This window comes from Equus asinus, chromosome 8 (assembly GCF_041296235.1).
Source record: "Equus asinus isolate D_3611 breed Donkey chromosome 8, EquAss-T2T_v2, whole genome shotgun sequence".
Taxonomy (NCBI): Eukaryota; Metazoa; Chordata; class Mammalia; order Perissodactyla; family Equidae; genus Equus; species Equus asinus.
Window position 1 is genome coordinate 49,714,917 of NC_091797.1, and position 23,507 is coordinate 49,738,423.

Consider the following 23,507-nt stretch of genomic DNA (forward strand, 5'->3'; position numbering starts at 1 on the left):
TTATATATAAGGATAATTTTCAGTACCTTTGTAATTTCCACAATTGCTATGTTTAGTAATGTGAGACTAATAAATTAACAAATTGTAAGATTATTAAATAGCTTTATAGACTCTATTTTTTTTTCATTAGTTAAGGTAACAGGGACAGAAAACACCTTATTACTTAATTTTTAAAAGCCAAGTAAACAGAGAAAGGAAATACCCAAAATAAATGCTTATAGCGCTGCTGCCCCCTCCTGGCATCAGTCTTCCAACCCCCCACATCTCAGAAACAATAGTGAGGATGAAATATTTTAAATCTAAATACCGAAACATTTTCTAAGAGGTTCTATTATTTTTCTCTCTTATCAATTTCAAAGGTCTAAAAAGACATAATTATCAGGTGACATACAACCATTGCCTTCAAATCCCCAGCACCTCCTGGGAGCAGACGGCCTTGCTGCCTGCTCAGTAAAAGAGCCAGAGGACCTATCGTTTTGAAAGTCTTTAACCTTCCTCCCATCGCGCCAACATTTCTCATTTTGACACCAACACTCTTTTCCTTTTTTGTGTCAGAGTGGAAAGCATCCCCACTCTTTTGCTTCCCTAACCTTACCACCCTTTCCCATCTCCCTTGAAATCACTCTCCCATCATACAAGATCCATCTTTCCAGTAAGATCAAAATCTTTCTTTCTGCTTCCTTTTTCCCTGTCATCCAGAAGTGTGCATAAATAGCCCCTAATGTAGAAATATTGTTCCCTTCATACAATTTCATTGTCTACTACACCATTTCCGTGCTTCTTTCCATAGTTGGGGCCACCAAAGGGTAGCTCTTAAAGGGCTTTAGCAATCTCCTCCTGACCCCACTCCCAGCCCCAATTATTTCCTTCTGTATACCTGGCCCAATGCCCTTCAAGGCAGTAGAAATAAACATAACACTAAGTGAAATCAATGTGCTTGTTTTAAAACCACAACTCCCCCACCTGGGACTACCACCTTTAAGTTCCTTCTCCATAGAATTCCGGACCAGCCACTACTCCTTAACCTCCAAACCTTGGCTACTGTGATTTTCTCACCTCCCTTAGCTACTCATTTCACTGCAATCACTCACCAAGAGCCTCCTGGAAGTTAAGAGAAGACGGGTCACTTACATTTTTAAGGCTCAAAGAATATTAAAAATTAAGCAAGGTCAAAACAGTGTTACAAGAATTGTAACATGAAACAAAGCAATACCTTTTAAAACCCCTACAGAAATACAACCTCTAAGGGCCTTGGTAGATGTAAGGCTTGGGTCAATGGTCTTCCTGCGCTGACCTTTGATGGGCCCTGCTCTAAGGTACTGATTCTCAGCTGGGAGTCACAGTGATTTGGAATCCACTGGGAATAACACAGTGGTCAAGATCATGAGCTGCAGAGTCACCATTTCTAGGCTATGTAAATTTAAGCAAATTATTTAACCTCTTTGTGATTCAGTTTTCTCATTTGTAAAATAGGAAAATTACAGTACATAACTTCATAGGGCTGTTATGAGACAATGATTATAAATACAATCAACTTAAAACAGTGCCTGGCATATAAGTCATATATATATATGTATATATGTCACATATACACACGTCATACATATGTATATGTGTGTGTGTGTATAGTTCATCTGAGTGCTTACAAAAGATTTCCAGGCCCTGCCCTAGTCCTAGAGACCTGTGATAAAGAGTTCCCGAACCTACATTTTTTACAAGCTTCCTAGGTCATTCTTATGTACTTGAAAGGCTGGGAATGACTCCTCTAATGAAACTGTTCTCTTAAAATAATCAATGAGTACCTAATTGCCACATTGATGATATCTTCCTAAATCTCATCCTCCTCAACCTCTGCAAAACAGCTGGTATCTCTTCAGCTTTCTACTTCAATGTGTGACTGTCAAATTTTCATTTATACCTGAACTCAGATGGGAATTTGGAATATACAGCTATATTTTTCTACAAAAAAAAGGACATGCAACACTACACTGAGCCCAGGCCTAAAAATATCCTTTCCCTTGAAACAAGCTGCTCCCTTTTTGATCTCCATTTCCACTACTGACACAACCTTTTCCAAGCATTCAGGCTACAAGTCTCATCATTTGTGACTGTCTTTTTTTTTCTCATTCTCCAATTTTTCAAAATCTGTATTCTAAACCATCCCTTGGTTCTAACTCATCCTTTCCAAAGCTTCCAATGCCAAAGTTTAAGTCTCCCACCCAGAAAATTTGAACGGCCTTTAATGATCTCCTTTGTCTCCAGTGTTTTCCCTTTTCTAATCATCCTTCACATTACAATCTGAATTATTTTCCTAAAATGTAGATTTGTTCCAATGTTCTCTCTGATTAAAAAAGAAAAGGAAAAGTTTATTTCTTTCCAATAATTACAAAGTAACGGTTAAGCTTCTTAGCTATGGACATAAGGCTACAACAATTTGGCTCCTAGAGAAACTCACTGCACAGTGCCATGCACCCAGCTATTCAGACTGCTCAGTGTCGCTGACTAATACATGCATGTCCATCTCTTTCAGTATTTGCTGGTATTATTTCTCCAGCCTAGAATGGAAATGTCCTTTCCCATCTTACCATCTGCCAAACCCTACATGTCTTTTGAAAACCAGCTCAAAGGTACCTCTTTATAATCCTGCACCATTCTGAAATCCAAATTTAATCTTGCTCTGCGCTCTAATGACTCTTGCTAAATTGTTATTTTTACTTAGTTCTGAGTACAATTTTGATAAGCAAAACTATAATAATAAATCAGTCTTTTGAAGAGATAATCAAGAAAAGTGCACATTAGGAAAAGTAAGCTTTTTTAGAGTAGTAAAAAGAAAGTAGGCTGCTCTAAAATATACATTTTAAATTAAAATATTTTCAATAATACAAGTTGCTGAGTATGTTTTAAAACACCTGATAAATTTTGTGGCTATTCCCTTCTTGATGCACTCTTGTGACTATTCCCTTCCGCAATTAAGGATACATAAAATTATGCAACTACAATCTCTAAGGAATATGCTTGGGTTTTCCATGTTTGGTTAAATAATTTAAAGATTTTAATTTAGGCATCTACTCAAGCTCAGGCCAAATCATTTGAGAACTTCAGGCCTATTGTGTTCTTAAGCACTCTTTGCTCAGAGGTTAAGGGACAGATACTTTGTTTATAAACTAATTCAACGTTATAGACCCATGATATATAGACAGATTCAGCAGGAAATTATATTAATTTCATGGAAAATTTGGATTCTAGTTCAAGTAAAATAATAAGTACATTTGAAATCATAATCAAATAACAAGAACTGTTTTATATAAAATTCTAAGTAGTAGTTAATCTTCAAGGTGGGGATCCACAGAGGTAGTATTGAAGGGCCCACCAACCAGGGGGTCTTGGTCAAGGGGCAATACAACACGAACCTGCTGGTCTGAATCATTTTTGGAATATTTTGTTGTTGTTGACAAGTGTGTTTATTAGTTTCTCATTGTTGATGTTGTTTATATCTTTTCATTCATTAAGAAAGCTGGTTGAAAGTTACCTATACTCCAATAGGGGATCATGTCTTGGGGACAGAAACCCTGAAGGCATTCATGGACAGGAACTCAGGGTTGTGGGGAAGAATGCCTGAACTTGGATGAGAAAAAAAAAAATCATAACTTTGTTTTCACTAATCTCTTGCCAAAATTTAGCATTTCTACAATTATGAATGTAGGCAACAAATTACAGGTATCAGCAGTATGTGTGATTTTGTCCATAAGAAATTATAGATATTTTTATAACATATTACAGTTATCCCAGATATTCTGAAACTTCATTCACTACTTTGAAATTATAATTATTAAACACACAGCTGTATCTTGTTATTTAATGTATTGATAAAGAAGCACACATCTTACTCTATCAAAAATGTTTTCATAAACTGATAACTCAATAAAATGTTTTAACGTTATGTATTTCACGCATTTAAAAATATCATCATGAGAGAGATCTATGGGTATTTCTCCTAATTGATTAATGCCCTCCCATTGGTATTTCTTGTCTATTAAGTACCTTGGAACCGTGTGGATAAAAGTTCATCCTTGGCCTTGAGGAATATGCATTACTAATAAATCTAAGAAAATGACATATTCTTGTGTTTTCCTGTGAAGTGATTTCTGTGAAGATAATCTAAATATTAAAGCATGGGCTCTTAATCATACTTGTTGGTAAAAAAAGAACCCTAACAGCAGCAACATCTGAGAGCCTATGCACAGGCCCTGTGCTAGGAAGACATTATCATGAACTCTGACAATTTATGCAAGGTAAAAAACTATTAACATAGGTAAGAAGGCTGAGGCTTGGAAAGGTTAAATTTCTTGCACAAAGTCACACACCTGGTTAGTGGCCAAGACAGGATTCAAATAGCTTGATCTCACTAACCAGGATTTTGCTAAACTCACAGCGTGGTAAATAGGTGATCTAGCCTGTTGAATGTAAGAGAAAACAATCATGATATTTATTTTATTTTATTTTTTTGAGGAAGATTAGCCCTGACCTAACTACTGCCAATCTTCCTCTTTTTGCTGAGGAAGACTGGCCCTGAGCTAACATCCATGTCCATTTTCCTCTGCTCTATACATGGGACACCTACCACAGCATGGCTTTTGCCAAGTGGTGCCATATCTGCACTGGGGATCTGAACCACCAAATCCCGGGCTGCCGAAGTGGAACATGCGAACTTAACCGCTGTGCCACCGGGCCAGCCCCAAAATCATGATATTTAAATGCTAAGAACACAAATGAGTAAAGTTGAGAGGAAAAATAAAGTACTACTGATATACTTTCTATCCACCACCACACTATATATTAAGTAATAATCAAGTAACTTCCCAAGAGATAACTTATAAGGAGTTTTCAACCTCTTCTCATTTGCCACCTTACATGAATTTATATAACTAGAAAGGAGGGGAAAATGGGACACATTTCATTAATCTTTTAGGAGCCTTATTCAAGGTAAATGTGAAAAAAAATTAGGCATTTAAAATACTAAACTACTTATAACTCTCTTTTCATGGAGCTGGAAGTATCTGGACACCAGTTTGGGAACTACTGAATGGACATTGAGATGGCAGCACTGTCATCTAGAGAAAAGCTCACCAAGCCTCTATGTCACTACACTGACAAATACTGACCACAGAGATATCCCTGGGAGTATTCATGTAGTTTTTGGAAGAAGCTAATATGTTTTTCTCTTATTTTCCATTTTAGGAAAATTCATGGAAATGAAATGACAAAAAGCATGGAAATTCTCTTGGTGGAAAATTTTAACAGGGTATTTCTGTTATTTATAGAAAGCTCTTGAAGAATCACCCAGACTGTACAAAAATTATATTTGTATTTATTAAAGAGATTGTGAAATCACTAATCTAATGTCAGTTAAATGCAACCACAGACTCCAGAAGATTGCCCAAATTATTCTGATATACTGCACTCTGTTATAAAATATATACTATAAAAAAGTCAGCCATCAGATGCCACTTTATTGTTGCGATTTGTGTTATATGAATATATACTATAGATTCCATTAAAATGTTTCATGATATTAATATTCATATTAATAAAGGAAGCATCCATATGTGAACTACCTACAATCATATATGCTGGGTGTCTAAATTATTTTTAATATTATGTGAAAATATCCATAAAAAATTAATTTAGTAGGTTTAATATAGCATTTTACTTCCCTCATAATATAGAACTTCAAATACCATATTCTTCTTTTTTTTAAACCATTGTAACCATTCCTAAGTATATGGCTTAATGGCATTAAGTATATTCATATTGTTGTGCAACCATCACTATAATTTCTTATTCTTAAGCTTGACTGAAAAATGTTTTTGTTATATTTCAGGCAAAAACTACATCAGCCTATAGAATTAAAACATACAATTTCAAAAAATGACAAAAGAAAATGCATTTTTGTAACTATTTTCTCTTTTATATGTCATTATACTTTTATTTATAAATTATTTTGGAAGACAAGGTGCGTTTGGCCAATTTAAACAGATTTTTTATTTTACTAAAAACAACCACAAAAGTGGTAAATCACTTAGAAGCAGAGGGTCTTGTGGATGTCACTAAGGACAGTTGGCTTTACTCAAAAAGAAAATCAACGAGATGATTTGTTTTAATATCTTTCACATAGCTGAGATTGTGAATTACATCATATCAATACCAGTGTTGAAAGCAACTCCCAACTAAAATGAGATGAGATACTGAACAGATGAAGTGCTGTTCAAAGTCAATGTAGCCCAGACTTAGGGGACAGAAGAATTAATGAGAAAATGAGAATCTACCAGATGGTGCTGCAGGATTCCTCACTACATATCCGCCACCTCAAGCAGCTTCTATACATGCAAAGCCCCAGGGCCCCACCTGGTAGCAGCATAATTACCCTAAATGTGCACTTATGTTTCATTACACCTTGGCCATTACTATGTGCACTGATTACAAGTATCAATCCCTTTCATTTTCATACACCTCCGCAGTTCCATAGCATTCAACTGTGAAAACTCAGCACTCCAGTCACTCCTAACATGCGGCCCACGCTGATAAAGCCGCAGAGGGTAAATTATTTGTCACTCTACAGGGTGCCAATTCAGTTTGATAAGGATGACATCATCCCCATTTTACCAATAACAATGGCACTAACAAGAACGTGTAATCAACAAACCTCAGTCCTCTGCTAGCCCTGGCAGGTGCAACTCTTTTTATGCTAAAAATAAGCCAACATTAGCTTCCAGCTCAAAACTATTTCTTTTATCACAATGCTAAGCAGAAGTTGGCTTCCATAAGGCACTGCAGCTGCTGCTGCCGCCGCCGCTTCTGCAGATGCCTGCATTAATTGTATCAAGGACATACTGAAATAAGTGCTTATTCAGCACAATGGCTATTGGGGAGCAGCTGGAGGCACAAGACAAACTGTCTTGAAGAGAATGTACCAACCCAGTGTACAATGATGAAGTACAAAGAGAGTCTAAGTTTAAGGGTCTAATGTAACTGCAGAACAGCATGAAAATTTAGTGTTGTCTATGGAGTCCAAACCAACGTATTTTCTAAATAAGGAACAGACACTTTCAGATTTCATTAAAACCACTTTTAGAATGGGGGTAATATTTAGTACCTTTTCAATACAGCAGAAATAGGAAAGTCATCATTAAACATATCAAGTGTTAATACTGCCCCTTCATATATGGATAAATTATAATATAATTCCCCTCATACATATGTATTTGTTTCAAAGAAATAAACAGCAATATGAGAACAACATTGTTTATTCACATGATATGGAAGCAACATGTGGCTCAAAAGAAAGGACTAATTTGGCTAGCTTTGTTCCTCCTCCCCTTACTACTTATTCATGCCCCCTCTACGCATCAGCTGTATGTTTCAGTCACTTCCCTTCCATTTTCCAACCTTTACATTCACGGGGAGAAATGCATTAATGGCTTTTCAAGGTGATAGGTAATTATGGAGCATTCACTCATGCCAGTTTGCGTGGGGATAAGGGAAATGGATCAATAAAGATCCTGCTGAAACAAAGTGTAGCCCTGGAGAGGAATGGAATGTGAAGTGAGAGAAATAGGTTAGGGCCAGATCATGAAGTCCCACAATTCCGTCCGCCTTCACCATGATCTCCCCAGTAACACGCAGTCTCTCTGGAATGGGCTGGGGATGGCCTGAAGACATCAAGTGGGCAGACTAATCCATCAATATACCTAATCTCACTGACTTCTAGGTCAGTCAGGACCAAACTGCTTCATGTCTGCACCACAGACACATCACACCCCACACAAGATGCATTTCAACCATGAACATGTTTTTTGAACTTTCACAAAATGACCCACATGCCTGGTAAAGAATGACATTTTACAAATTAGAAATGCCCTCAAATAAAAATATCAAACTTTTCAAATGTTCAATTAGTAATACAGTAGTTCATTATCATCCACAAATCTCCTAATTTACAAAGGTTACACCACTAACATGTGGCTTTCCTCTAGGTGATATCTTGGACACATAAAGAAGATGTAGTAACTTACAACTAAAAATTTGCAAGAGACTGTAGATTACAGTGAGATATAAATGCTGAGCTGCTGGCTAAACCCATTCATCAGATAAATGACTTGATCCTCCACTAGAGCCTCAGAATACAGTCATTCAAATACAAATTCAAGCCTCAGAAAACGCAAGTTGCTTCTTTCCAGAGTCTTTCAAGATGTCAAGAAATAGTTAAAAACACAAATGGTAAGTCTTGAATGCCAAAGGTCTACTATACGTCACTAATACATGACAAGTACAGTTTGCTTTAATGTTAGCTAAGTGCAAAAAGGGAATTCTGGATGAAGAGACTACGATGGGTTTGTAGGAACACTGTCAAGCACATGTAGGCAATAGTAACCGTACTGGTAAGCAGTGTTAAGAACCAACACCTCACTGCTTCAGTAATAATTTCCATTTTTATGTAGCATTTCCTAGCACAATTGCCATGATGCTAAAACGTTATTACTGTCATATTCAAACCATTATATCATCTGCAATCCCATAAAATAATAATTAACAGTATGTTTTCATTCAAATGGTATATAAGTGAATTTTCAAGTTTCTAACCAATTTAATCACAATGTACACAACTCAAATGATTCCATTCACTCACCCATGACCTCACAATCTATAAAATAATATCCGTATGAATATTTGAGGACTTAGAAAAGATAAATTTAAAAAAGAACAAGAATACAGTTCTGGTGTAAACCGCAAAGCAAGATAGCCATGTCCAAAAGATCTTAATAGTTTTTTTCTGAAACAGTGTTTTTTCTTTGAGTGTATTTGATATTTGACAGATATATTAGCTCTCAAGCATCATTTATCATGTTTATTTTTAATAGGTTTCCCTTAGAACAGCTGCCTAAGATGCTAATCTTTTCTTTTTTCTTGGGCCTTTTGTAAATATTTGAAATAGCTATTCATTAACAGTTGCACATTTATTCAGTCCTGTTGTACGGCTTGTGAACTAGAATTAGCTTTTATTTTACTTTTTCTATCTGTTGGCCAGACTAGAGAAACCCTGCTGTTTGGGTTCAATCTGTCAAGGTTCAAATTATCCTCCAACTGAGAGCTAATCAACGGCGTCTGACCTGGTTTGCAAATAAACTACGAACAAAAGTGAGTTTATTTTTTCTTTCTTTGGAGCACTGGTTCTCAAAAAGTAAAGGAAAACAAGAGTCGGTCACAATGTAATTGCCTAAAATTAAAAACAGGCACAACTGGCAACTGAAGATGAACTGGATTTATTCGACATTTCTGAAGCACCCAGTTTTCAAGCTGTAAATCCATTTTTTTATAGGAACCAGTCTGCAAATACATTTCAAATTAAAATTCACAGTTCATTTAGTGCAAGTCAGTGGCACGAGGAGAACATAGATTTTAGGAAATCAAGCTATGCTGATGGGTAGACTGGAGACTTTAAGTATCTTCATGGATCCCAAGCCTCAAGTTAACAGGTACATGTAGCAGAACCAATCTTTCTGCTTCATTAACATCATTACTATATCCATTTTATGTACATTTCTAAAATATGAAATACAGTTTTCTTTTATTTTAAACATTTTTAATCCCAAACTTAAAGAATCGGTATTTTTACAAATTAAGCAGAGTTAGTTTTAAATGTACCTTAGTGAACTATTTAATGAAAGTACTTAAATGTAGTCTTATTTGCTAATACATATATTAAAACATTTTCTCTTAGCATATTAAGGTTCCTAGAACCTAAAATTATTGCTTGAGTCTGATTTTCAGTGTTCTGTTGTTTTTAAGAAGTATCTATCTAATCTTTTGAAACAGCAATGGCCAATGAAACTGAAGGCCTGTGAAATGTGTCAGTGCCACCATTCAAGAACATTATGATTGCAGTTCCACTAAGGGTTCTCTCAAACTGATCTCAGCTGATAAAATGACCCCAGTTATCATAATATACTAAATTGCACTATAGCAACCAACGCATTTGCAATATCAAGTATCTGAGCAAAACATTTCCCCTGAAGGGCAGCATGCTACAGTGCAAAGTGCACTGGCCCATCAATCAGGACATCTCTATTTTAATACCCTTCCTCAGACTTGCAGTGTAACCTCTCTGGGCTTCAGTAACACAGGGACAAGGAGCACCAGCAGCTGGAATTCACCAGGCGAATGCAAGGATGAAACGAAAAGTAGATGCAAAAGCACAAAGAAAATTATTTGATACCCACTTCTTAGACAATTTTATTAATATAAGTGCCCATAAAAGAGCATAACATCTGAATTATGTTTATAATCAGACTTGTATTCAATGAAAAAAAACCACTGTCACAAGTAAAAAAAAAGAATGAAAATAAAACAAGGAATAAAATTAGTGATGGGCAAAGGTTCTACTTTATGGTTTTTGGTGACAGAATATAATAAATACTATGCAGCATATAAAATAAATTTTTATTTCCTGGAGATGGCAATTTTGCTTCTGGAGTCTATGCTCAGGAATAGTTAGCAATATGGTGGCTGAATCATGACTGGATGTCAACAATTAGCTGATATCCAATTTGAGAAATATCTTGTCTTACCTAAAATACATTAGTCCAAGTTTCCATTTAGTTTTCCTTTTATTTAAATTATTCTGAACAAGCCAGTCATCTTTAAGTAGTACCTTATATTTTAGCAAGTTCTATATTTTACTGAAGAAAAATACATATTTGTTTCATAACTTGCTATAGTCATACTTAAAAATTACAAATTGCTTCTCCTAATGTTCCAGCATCCACTACAGAAAATGCAAAATGTAAACGGCATTTCAGTATCATAAATCCTCCACTTAATAGGTATTTGACAAATGTTCGTTAAATAAACAAATAATAGTGATAACAAGACCAAATTGCACACCAACTTTGGTTAATGTGCTAGGAAAAAAACTCAACCATTCTCTTATATTTACTCAAAATAGGCTACGTTAATGTCATCATTTTAAGTCAAGAAATATACAATAAAATGCAAAATGTTAGTCTGAGCAAAAACATTACAGATTTTCAAAATTCATAGAGAAAGGCATATTTTCCATGTGGGTACAATATTTATGAATTTACAAAAAGGACTTACCATTTGAAAATTTAGTTGCAGAAATAATAATGCTGGAAACATTCAAATGCCAGGCTAATACAGTTAGAGAAATTATTTTAAATATCTTTATTCAATTTATTCTCCACTTAACCATAGTGCCAAATTTCTCCCACCCCTTCTTTTTTTACTAAAGCTAATTACATAGTGAATTACATCTTCATGTCAGTACAACTGTAAATGAAGGTCAGACCACTGTATATAAATTATTTCAAGTCTGAAAAATAAAGCACAGATGTAACCAGACTGAATATAGATGTAAAAACAGAATTGAATTCACTTGTATACAATATGTAGCAACCCAATTTTTCAAAGAAAACAGATATTATCTTTTTAATTGCACTTTTCTTCAACATTTCCTATGTAAAGCATTCACTTTGTTTCAAATATTATCTAGTTTGCCATTATTTGCTTATATAATATAGTATGGGTATATATTAATATTCACAAAAATAAACAGTCTTAACTGGGCTCAATCTATATTATCCTCTCTAAATTACCTCACATCTGTGAACAATCCATCCTTCTCTCACTACCAATCAAGAGTACTGGCTGACTATTCCTTCAAACTCCAAGATCCACAGCCAGACATTTGGAAGGTTTATTCTGAGAACATTCACTACTTTCGGCTGGTAAGGCGAAAGATGAAGTTTCCAGTCTACAGTTAGAAGAATCATAAGGGCAAGCATGTATGCATTTGAAAAACGTTTACTGAACATTAATTTTGATATCAAGATAAGTAAGAACCAAACAGTACTTAACATAGAGGAGGTAAAGTGGAGGATAAAAACATTTAAATAAATCACTTTAACTAAAGCTGGTAGGCACTATCCTAGATGTCTGAAGAAAACATTCTGTGTGATTGAAGAACAAATTCTGTGCGCACAACAGTGCAAGATGATGACTGAAAAGGAAATTTAAGATCAAAATATGAAGGGTCATGAAATCATTATTACCCTATAGGCCCTTTCTACTCAGTGTGATCCAAGGAGTGGCAGCTTTGAAAATGCAGGTTCTCCGGCCTCACCCCAAGACCTACAGAAATAGAATCTGCATGGAGGCAAAATCTCCAGGTGCTCTGGATGCATTTTAAAATGTGAGAAGCACATCTATAGTCCAGTGTTTCTTCTTAAAAGTAGTCCTGGCATAGGCATCTGAAAACATGTGGGTATATGCACAAAAACACACAGAATAGAGCTGGAAAGAAAAAAAAGGGAGTAAAGTAAAATGGCAACAGCATTTTCACAGGTAGCGACTTATTTTCACCTGTTCCTCTTCCTCTTTCTTGCCCTTTTATTCTATTGCTAAGAACAATAATACACAACAATTTAGTAGTATTCTCCAAGTATCACAGACTTAGCATTATGTAATCTCATTTAATTATTAAGCTGATTACCTAATAAGTATGTTTTATTCCTATTTTTCAGATGGGAAAACTGAGGCTGAGGGAGAATAAACAGCTTCCTTAAGGCCGCAGAGCTAACAAACTATGGAAACGAACCTATTCTGTTCTTAACCAAAATGCCTTAGTACTTTAGGCTTATCTGGATCACTGCTCTTAGTGATGTAATGCCTTGCCTACTAGATTGTGATTTTTAGCTTTCTCTTTGCTTAACAGTTCCTGGTGATATGCCAGTAATTGTTTAAACCATAACCCTATTACTACCACTGTATTTAGTTTAATGGGAAACAATCCTGGATATATTTGGCTAATCTTAAAAGTTATTATAAACATAATAAAGGCATTATGACATTTTAGTATTAAAATACACTTAAAAAGTATCTAACACAATATACTTATTGCTGCATAACACACTATACAAAAAATTAGTGACTTAAAACAATAATTTATTATTGCTCACAACTCTGCAGTCTGGGTTAGGCTCAGCCGGGCTGGCCTTTTGATCAGTGTGGTAGCTTGAACATTCAATATGGCTTCCTTGTTTACATGTCTGGAGTCTTGGCTGGGAAGCTAGAATATCCGTGAACTGGCTGTGCATTTCTCTGTCCATATGATATTGCCAGTAGGGTAGCCGGACTTCCTGAGAAGGTGGCTCTGGGCTCCAAGCTACATTCCATAAGAATAAGTCCTAGTGTGCAAGTGCTTATCAAACCTCTGCATGCAGCATGCTTTCTAATGTTCCATTGGCCAAAGCAGGACCCCTGACCAAGCTGGCAGTCAATGTGGAAGGGGTCTATCCTTTCCATGTGGTATTTAAAGAAAACAAGAATTGTTGATTCCCCAGATTGATTATTTCCTATCTTATTCAAGTAATAAAAAGTGATTCTATTTCAAATATATGTAATTTAATTTTTGATACTGAAAAACTCTGATAATTTAATGTGCCATTAAAAGAAGTGTATTTTGTTCATGTAGTCTAACTAACGGGATATGTACTTATAGAAAATTTAGAAAATACTAAAAGCAGAAAAATTTTTAATATACTCTTTGTCCCTCCAACAAAAGTAATATTTTAGCTTAATCTTTTTTTTTCCTTTTTTAAAGATTGGCACCTGAGCTAACACCTGTTGCCAATCTTTTTTTTTGTCCTTTCCTTCTTCTTCTCCCCAAAGCCCCCCAGTATATAGTTATATATTTTAGGTGCAGGTCTTTCTAGTTGTGGCATGTGGGACGCTGCCTCAGCATGGCCTGATGAATGGTGTCACGTCCACTCCGAGGAACCGAACTGGTGAAAACCCAGGCCACCGAAGCAGAGTGCACGAATTTAACCACTCAGCCATAGGGCTTAACCTTTTTTTCTGCACTTAACTCTTTTTGCTTACTGCCTTTTAAAAATATTGTGATTGTATAGTACATATGATTTTATAGCATTTTTTAATCAAAGTTATGAAACAACATTTTCCAGGTTACTATAAACTTTGTAAACATTATTATTCATAACTGCATAATACTCCATCATGCAAATGTATCAAAATTAAGTGTTTTCCAAGCTAGTAGAAATGTAGATTTCCATTATAATAGAGATTCGGCATTTCTTAAATTTGTTCTTATCAATGAAAGAGAAATACACAAAGATATATCTTGTTTCAAGGAAATAAAGATATTTTCCAAGTACACAAATTTACATATTTTTTCTATTCCTATAAAAACAAACAGCTTTCATGTTGATACATAGTGAAGAGTTATTTCCACAATATAGGCATATGTGTTTTATAAGACATGTTTACGGTAGTTAAATGCCCTTTTGTTCTTCTAATTATAACACTGTGATATTCTGCTTTGAAAAGCCCAATCCAAACTGTACCAAAAAAATAATACTTAAAAGAAGGAAAAATCAATACAACCTTATAGATCAGAAAGAACTAGACCTCAAAAAAGATCCAGGCTTGGCTGGCCCCGTGGCCGAGTGGTTAAGCTCGCGTGCTCCGCTGCAGGCGGCCCAGTGTTTCGTTAGTTTGAATCCTGGGCGCGGACACGGCACTGCTCATCAGACCACGCTGAGGCAGCGTCCCACATGCCACAACTAGAAGAACCCACAACGAAGAATACACAACTATGTACCGGGGGGCTTTGGGGAGAAAAAGGAAAAAATAAAATCTTTAAAAAAAAAAAAAAAAGATCCAGGCTTTTAAAACAAACATTCCCAGGCTTTAGCCTAGCTTACAGAATCAGAATCTTTTGAGGGGGAACCTAGGAATCTGTATTTTAAAACTCCCCAAAACAATCTGATGAAAGGCCTGGTGTGGGAAAAATGGAATGGAGCTGGTCTACACACTGCATCAACTACAGGGGAAAAATAGGCCCAGAGTTTTAGCTTATTTCCACACATTAACAGTATGTTTTTTCTCTACTTCCATTGAATATCTTGATCAAATGACTTGGTATATTTAATAAAGAAAATCCTCTAGAAAAAAATTTCTAGAAGTGGCCCTCACACCACCTGTATCTCAATCATTTTGAGTGATTCATTTGAAAATGCAAATTCCTGAGCTTATAGCAGACCAACTGAAAGGGGAAGCTGGCCCTCGCCCTCAGCACATGCCAAACCAGTGGAAACTGAAGGCCTACTAAGGGATTTAAGTAACTTCAGATTTTGGTATCAGCGGGGGGAGGGGGGCTCGCCATGAAACCAATCCCCTGCAGATACCGAGGGATGACTGCATTTGCATTTTAAACCCACACTCTAAAGGTGCAGAGGCCATTCTCAGAGATAGTAAAGGTTAAGACCCACTTCTATAAATGATTACTATCTCACCACCATTCACCTTCCTTAACTAAAATTTGACAAATCAAAAAGATCTATGTGGAGTGTATGATCAGCTAATTATTCCTTCCTTTCCTTATTCATTCAATTCGTTCTTTCATCAGATCTTTCATCTCCAGTTATATTTTCACTAGTTAAATCCTCTTACCTCCAGGTTCTCATCCTTCCTTTGTTGACATTACCAGAAATGATGGACTAAAAGGCTTTTTTTTTTTGAGGAAGATTCGCCCTGATTTAACATCTATGTCAATCTTCCTCTATTGTGTATGTGGGTCGCCGCCACAGCATGGATGTTGATGAGCCCTGTAGATCTGTACCCAGAAACCAAACCCAAGCTGCTGAAGTGGAGGGCATCGAACTTAACCACTAGGCCATCAGACCAGCCACCCTAACGGGCATATTTTTTAAAGTCAACAATATAAATAGAATTTTTCTTTCTTATATTACAAATAACAAGAAATGTGTTGGAACTCACCAAGAGAAATAAAAAAATATAACTAAGAGCAACAAATAAAAAGAAATACAGAAATTTATAACCTCTGCAGAAAAGCCAAGGTTGTACTAACATTTTTTTTATGCAGAAAATTGTGCTCGTCATACCTGACATTGTGCAAGCATGTTTACTGCAATTTAATATCCACACAAGCATGAGACGAAACTTAATAATTTTTCAGCTGGAATGAATTGACAGCCAGTGTTAGAAAACTGCAGACTCTGCAGAATCAATAAAAGCTGCTGGCATCTCAAAGTAGTACTTTTGCCCAGAAAACATCTCACAAAGGTCAGGTTTACAAACCACCAGGTAGCAGTATCACTTTCACATCTTTCCAGGGCTATTAAAATTCCATTAAATAACCTTCCAAAACTAACTTGCAGCCTTTAAAGTTCACCAAAATGATCCCAGAGACAGATCAGCCTCAGTTCAAACTCTGAAAGCAAGCCCTTAGTTAACATTTGTCCCCTTGTCACCAAAAATTGTTCATAATTCTGTTTAGTGAAAGAAAAAATATCAAAGCAAATATGTATTTATATATAACTACAAATGTGGACCTAAGTGGATATACCCATTTAGTGAAATAATAGATACCCACCAACTATCAGGAAATAATTCCAAAAGTAAATTATTTCTCTGTTGCAAATCTCGGAAAGCTGCCATCACTAAACATCTGGTGTCATAAAAATCAAGCCTGGGTTATAAGACACAGTATTCAATTTTGCCTGAAGAGCAGCAGAAACTAAGCAATATCGCTTGCCCACTTTAGAAATATAGCTTTTCCAGGTTATGTGCATTACAGGTTTCAAGTCGCATGCGGAATTTCATCAGGCATAATCCATTCAGGATTAGCCACTCATTCAACATTTATCGAGCACCTACTGAACCCATATACACACTGTCACATATGCCTGACCCATGCCCTACTGGCTCAGTCTTCCAATGACCGAAAGCACAGATGGAAGGAAAAGGGAACGTGTGCTACAGAGAATGAAGAGTCTCTCTACCTTCGAGCAGAGATGCACGGCAAGAGTCTTCATCAAGTACTTTAGTTTTCCTCCAAAGAGCATAAATTTCATTATTTGCTTATTTGATCTCAATACCAGATGAATTTGTACTCAGTCAAAACAGAATGTGGGCACCTTAGGACCTTGATAGCACAGAACTCTGCTGCCCTACTCAAACCAAATGCCTGGCTGAAAAAATTAGGTTGATAGTGGGAAATGGGAAAGCTATTTGTTCCTCTAATTCAGTAGTTCCCATATTTTGAAAAATCACTTTCTTGAATCAGTCAAAAAATTTAAGAATGCATCCCCATAAATGTATATTTATTATGTTCATGTACTATTGTACTAACATATAATGTACAACATAAAACATATACAAAAGAAAGAAAATTTTAAAGGATGAGAAAATACAAATAAACACAAATTCTAATATTTTCTTCCTGATGTATACACTCCGATGTATCATCTCACAAAACGACCTAGGGTCTGCAAATCCCTAAGCTGTTAGCCTCTGTCGCGGGATTCCTTTGTGGCACCCAATGGCTACAGAAGTGGGGCCGGATCACTAGCGAGTCACAAACACTTGGAATGTATTGTCTTAGCCTCCCAAGAAATCCTTTCAGAGTGTTAAATGCTTTTCAGGGCACAGCTGGAAGTTTTAACAAGGAATGCCAAAATATACAACTTTAAGAAACAAAGTGTGTGACTTTTGTTAAAGGGATGCTGTTGAGACCTACTACATCTCTCAGTACTCCCTTGATGATCTCACATGTGAAAAGTTTCTTTTAAATCTAATGCTAAGCTGGGGTTTTTCTTCCTTATTGACAATAAGCTTTCAATAGTTCAGAGTCAAAACTGCATCTATGACTACACCTACCTTCCCATGTTCCAAGTCCACACCAAGTCTTGACTTACCTATTCTCATTTGTTTTCCCAGGGTCTCATTATTTTATATATTTTTTACTCTTGCTTACATATTTGCAGGCTGTTTTGTGGAACACAACAGAGTAAAAAGAAAAAACTCACCAACAACAGTGGGAGATTGATTACACTCTACTTTTCCTAAAGATGGACACAAAAAGGTATTCCTGGAAGTTCCAAATTTTCTGTACTTTGCATTATATGTACTCTGAACTATGAAAGCTCAGTGAATTATGAACAAATGTCATTCTGTAAAACAGCCTCGGGACTGCATCCTTGTTTCCCACTGCAAGGATAAGCTGTTTGCTCAATTATCAGCAATTCTTACCCACTAGCCTCCCTATCTTATTGGCAGACGTAATCAACCATGTGATTGCATCACGTAAACCTCCAGATTCAGAATGGCAAGCAGATTTCATCTAGAATACTAAGCATAATCAAATCGCAGTGGCTACCACGAACTCTGATTGAAAGGGATTCTGAGGAGAGATGCTGGTGGATCAGTAAAGAATGTTCAGAGTTAGGGAAGGCGGAAGGGCAACACAACCGTTGTCAATTTTCTGACCCCACCCTATATAGGTAATGGATGTTTTCAAAATCCAAAGGTGCTTATTTAAGTTAAAAGGCTCAATGATTTTTCTTAATACTTTAGTACTTAGTACTTTAATTTTTATTAGTCCGATTTGTTACTCTCTGTCCTTTTAAACTAGGAAGAGCTCCTTGAAGACAAGGACTACGTCTTTTCCATCTTTTTAATTCCCACACAGCACAGTAAAACCTCAGTAAATGTCAGTTGACCTTCTTATGATACCTTGGGGATAAAATCATCAAGCTTTTGAACTTAAATAAGCACCCTTGGATTCTGAAACCATCCACCAACTATCAGGGTGGTGTCAGCAACTGACACTGCGCTGCCCCTCCAGCCTCCCCCATTTGGCTCATTCTTTACTAATCAACCAGGGTTTCCTCCTCACAGTCCCTCTAGAAGTTGAGATGGTCAGTTCATTTTATAGCTTCAACCAAAAAATCATCTCAACTAATGGTTCTCAATTATAGTTAACTCCAGCTATATATCAGAATCACCCATATTTTAGAAAATGCAGAGCCCACCATCCACAGAAACTGTGATGCATTTGTCAGGAATGGGACAGAGACCTAAGTTTGGTTTTGGTCTTATAAAATTGCCACGTGACTAAAATGAACAGCTAGACTGAGAAAACTGATCTATTCTAGATCAACATTAGTTCCTAAACACAATATCCTTCTTTTATGGATTTATGATACTTGTTAGCATATTAGAGACAGCAGGAAGTTCTGCCATAGTCTTATTTAAGTTAGCTATCCCTGAAGTTGACCACTGAACCCTTTCATTCATATCTCCTATTATAAATACAGTTTTATTGGAACACAGCCATGCCCATTCATTTACGTATTACCTATGGCTGCTTTCCTGCCGCAAGGGCAGAAATGAACAGTTGCAACAGAGACCTTATAGTCCACAAAGCCTAAAGTATTTACTATCTAGCCCTTTAAGAAAATGTCCGCCACCCCTGGAATGGCGTGTTAAAGAATACACCAGAGAAATACTAATCTAAACGAGGCAATACAGGCTGGATCCTAAAGCTTCTGAGGAAAAACCTCAGAGGTAAGGGCTCATTAAACAGGGCCCCGCCTCTACTTCAATCATGGTAGTTCTGCTTTCACTTTTCAAATTTCATTTGAAGAAAGTTTCCTTTTACTGCTAAGAAAAGTTTGAACACCACTGACTTAGAAACTCAAAGATCTGAATAGGCAAAGGCCAGGTAAATTATACCCTGCTTTGTCATAGACAGCCCTAACTAACATTCTCTGAAAGCAAAGAGATAACCTCAGCTTATTTAAATTGAATATCTGATACATATTTAGACATCAGGTCCCCCTATCAAGTTACATGTACTATGTACATTACATTTATTTAGCTTTCCCATTGAAATTTCTTTTAAGAGTTACATTTTAATATTACATTTTTGGGCTTTGTAAAAATCAACAAAAGAAAAGGCTACGTAGAGACTATATTTTCAATTTCTATATATTACCAGCTAAAGGCATTTATATTAGACTATTCAATGTCTCTTAGGAAAGGACATATGAAAATAATTCTTCTTAGTTTTAACAGCCTAGAAACATGTACATCTCTCATCATAAACTATACAGTTCCTTTTACACATTCATATCAAATTATATGACTCGCCTGATTTCCTTATTCTCCTGCAGAGCCTGGATTCACCAGTTGGTAAAATCATTTTCCCTCTTCTAAACACAATACAGCATTTTATACAACTTTTATTTTCATGGTCTATTACATACAATCATCTAATGTAAGCTGCCTAAAATCCTTTTTGGAAGTTGACAATGTATAACAAATGTAAATTAACATTATTAATGCTACAGAAGAAATAGATTTCTCAATTTTATTTGAACACAGCACAAATGAAAAGATAAAGGAATAAAGAAGACATTTAAATAACTGCCATACAAATTAAGAGGATACAATTATTAGTCTCTTTTCAATCTTAGATCAAAATCAATATATAGTGACTATTACTAAAGGTAATCAAATGCAGCTTGATATAAACCATACGACTCAACGATATAAAGTTTATACACCAGAAAAATCAAATATTGCTCATATTCTTTCCTATCTAAAAGGGCAGGAAGCAATGTTTTCCAGTTGCATTTCATAATTAATCTTATACACAGAAGACAGTATCTTTGCAAGTCTTGAACAAAATTCATTTTTTTTAAATTCCAACATTAATACTGAAATCACTACGCATCAAGAAATTTCCTCCCTGCTTTGAATATTTCATCTTAATTTATTTACCTTTCCATAAGCGTTTTATGCCACTTATCTTGTGGGTCTTTTTCAGATTTATGAGGGAGAAAAAAAGTAGCAACACACAAATGAGATCTAGAAAAGCACACGATAGCTATAGAAACAGCTCATCCATCATCTCTACATTTTGATTCCAGAGACAGCAGTGAAAGGTGTTGTTTCCACACCACTCACCCAGCACACTTAAAAAGCTTTGCTCCATCACTTACACAACTGAAACTGATTGATTAGCTGCTAGAGAAAAATCAATACAAATATCCTAGAAAACACTAGCTTGTAAATTCATTCTGGCCCCAACAAAGTCCTGGTCATTGCTTGACATGTTTTTCTAGATATCTAAAATGCAACCATGTCAAACCCCAGCCCCAAACACTGTTATGCCTAGGAATTTTTAAAACCCGAATCTTAGCAGAGGTGAGGAAGTAAGGGGGAAAGTTTCCCAAGAGTCTGTTAGAACAATGAGAAGATACCCAGAGGCTACCCGGCAAATCTTACACTTAAATGCAGAACTGCCGCAAAAACGATGAACACAGTGAGAAGGCAAAAATAGTCAATGAATGTGTCAAGGGGACTAGGTTAAGTGAAAGAAAAAGAAAAAAAAAGCTAGGGAACCAATTAAACAGAAATTAAATATATATATTTTTTGGTAAAAGATAAAGTTTCCATTTAAAAATATAAATAATTTTGACTTTAATGCTATCTATTCAAAAGTTAATGAGCTCCCTTTCTTATTTTCTGGCAGCTGGATGTATAGCCAGCATGTTTTCAATGCTCTGGGAAACCATTTTACATTCAGAATGATTTCATGATTATGTCAGAATCTCTTCTGAATGCTCCCTTGCACATTGGCTTACCTAGAAAGTTATGACCTTAATATTTTAGTAAGAGTACCACACATCAATCAAATGAGCTCACCAGTCCAAAAACTGCATTCAGTTTTAACTCTAATATACAGCTAACAAGACAAGAGAAAAACTTTAGATTGCAAACATTCTATGAGTGGGAATAAAAGGCATATATATATATATAAAATCTACAGATGATGATTAAAGTAATACTAAATAAATCTTTTAAAGGCTTTCTCTATAAATAGCCACTAAGTCACTGCTAACCTCTGATACAGTCTTTGAATCACTCACCTTAACTGGCTGAACCTCCTTGGATATGGCAATGTTAATAACAACTAGAGTCTACAAGCAGTAACACACTGCACCTCTGTTGCTCAGAGGGCTTTTCTAAAGATAAGTCAGAGAGCGAAACTGGATATCTTTAGAACAATTCTATAATCGGTTTATAAAAACTAGATTTATTCTTTTCTTCCTTTTTCTCAAGTCACATATAACACACAAATGTGTCCTTATTGAGTCATGAAGCCATCGTATCAAACTGTTACGTATAGGTTACAGGTGAGGATAGATACAAAGGAGCCATGTGGCTTTCATTTCTACATGGTGATTTAACAGTTTCATATTTTTTAAAATAAATTTTCAGAGTAAAATGAGAAAAATTTTAAAAGTTATGTAGTTGTACGTAGAAATGAATAATGTTGAAAAAGTACCTCAAAGGAACTAATTTGTATGACTTCCAATTTGTAGTGTTTGGTGGATAGATCACATAGCTTTAACATCCTCATTATCTGATAGATACATGGGAAAACAAACACCAATTAACAGGGCCAGCAAGAATATCATTTTTCAAACAGATTAGGTTTCTGTGCAAATTTATGTTCTCTCTAAAAAATCCTTAAAGTAGTCACGTTGTAGAAAACAGCCATCCAGACTTTTCCTCAGATTATATAATTACCTGACTCTCAAACAGAACACTGGCAAGAGTCAATGAGCTTCCTTTTATTTCTTGTTCAATATAAGGTGAATATAAACAGAGGAGGGAACTGAGTTAAGAATATAAAAGTAGAAAAAAAATTGTTGGGAGGTGTTAATAAATCAATTAGGGGTATTTTACTCTCTTATAAAAAGCATTGAAAATTCATGTTGATAAAAGCTTTACATAGACTAAATAGAGAAATGTATTTGGAACTCATACTTTCTAAGATTCAGGGTGTGAAGTACTGAAAGTAGCACTCCAAGTTACCTGGTAAAAGGAAAAGCACATTGCCAAAACTATTAACCCACAGACAACAGATTATCTCATGTTGGGTATAAACACACATCAATGTTATATATACATATTATAGACAAAGACAAAAGAGGAATTTTATGGTAAAAGCAGTTATGTGTCAACACTACTGTGACTCATGTTAAAGATAAGTCTTTAGTACATCCTGAGAGATACCGAGACAATCACATTTTCCAGCAAGTGATGATTCAGAAGTAGCTGGACAGTCACACAAAGAATTATTGTCATTAGGACTCTCTACCAGTACCACTCTTTACTGGTCCAACCTGTGGATAAGGAGAGTTATCTTTATTGGCTGATAGCAAAATCCACCTTCCCTTTTCAAGTCTGAAAACCCTTATGAGCTCTATTTTCTAAATGGCCCAAAAATTACCAAAGAAAGAGGTACAAATCTTGAAAAATATTGCACTCAGTCCACAGAAGTCTTTCTCTTTCCCCTTGTTATGGGATAAATGGAAATTAAAAAGAGAAAACATACAACATTCAACTCTCTTAGGAACTCTATTCATAAGAGAGAGGCCACAATTTGTGTTTTATTTTTAAAACATATACATCAGAAGGTGATTTCATTTTTGTTTGTCTTTTCCATGGAGTCTAAACATGGCTGATAAAGTTCACAATATGTCACTTACTTTAGAGTCATAAGAAAATGGAAGACTGATAAAAGAAGAGTAATG

The 23,507-nt window shown here is 35.7% G+C and overlaps 1 protein-coding gene across 14 annotated transcripts in view; it reads right to left on the bottom strand.

Annotated features, from left to right (window-relative positions):
• Window positions 1–23,507, bottom strand: part of CDKAL1 (CDK5 regulatory subunit associated protein 1 like 1) — a 612,104-nt gene that overhangs the window by 321,982 nt on the left and 266,615 nt on the right. The window lies entirely within an intron of this gene.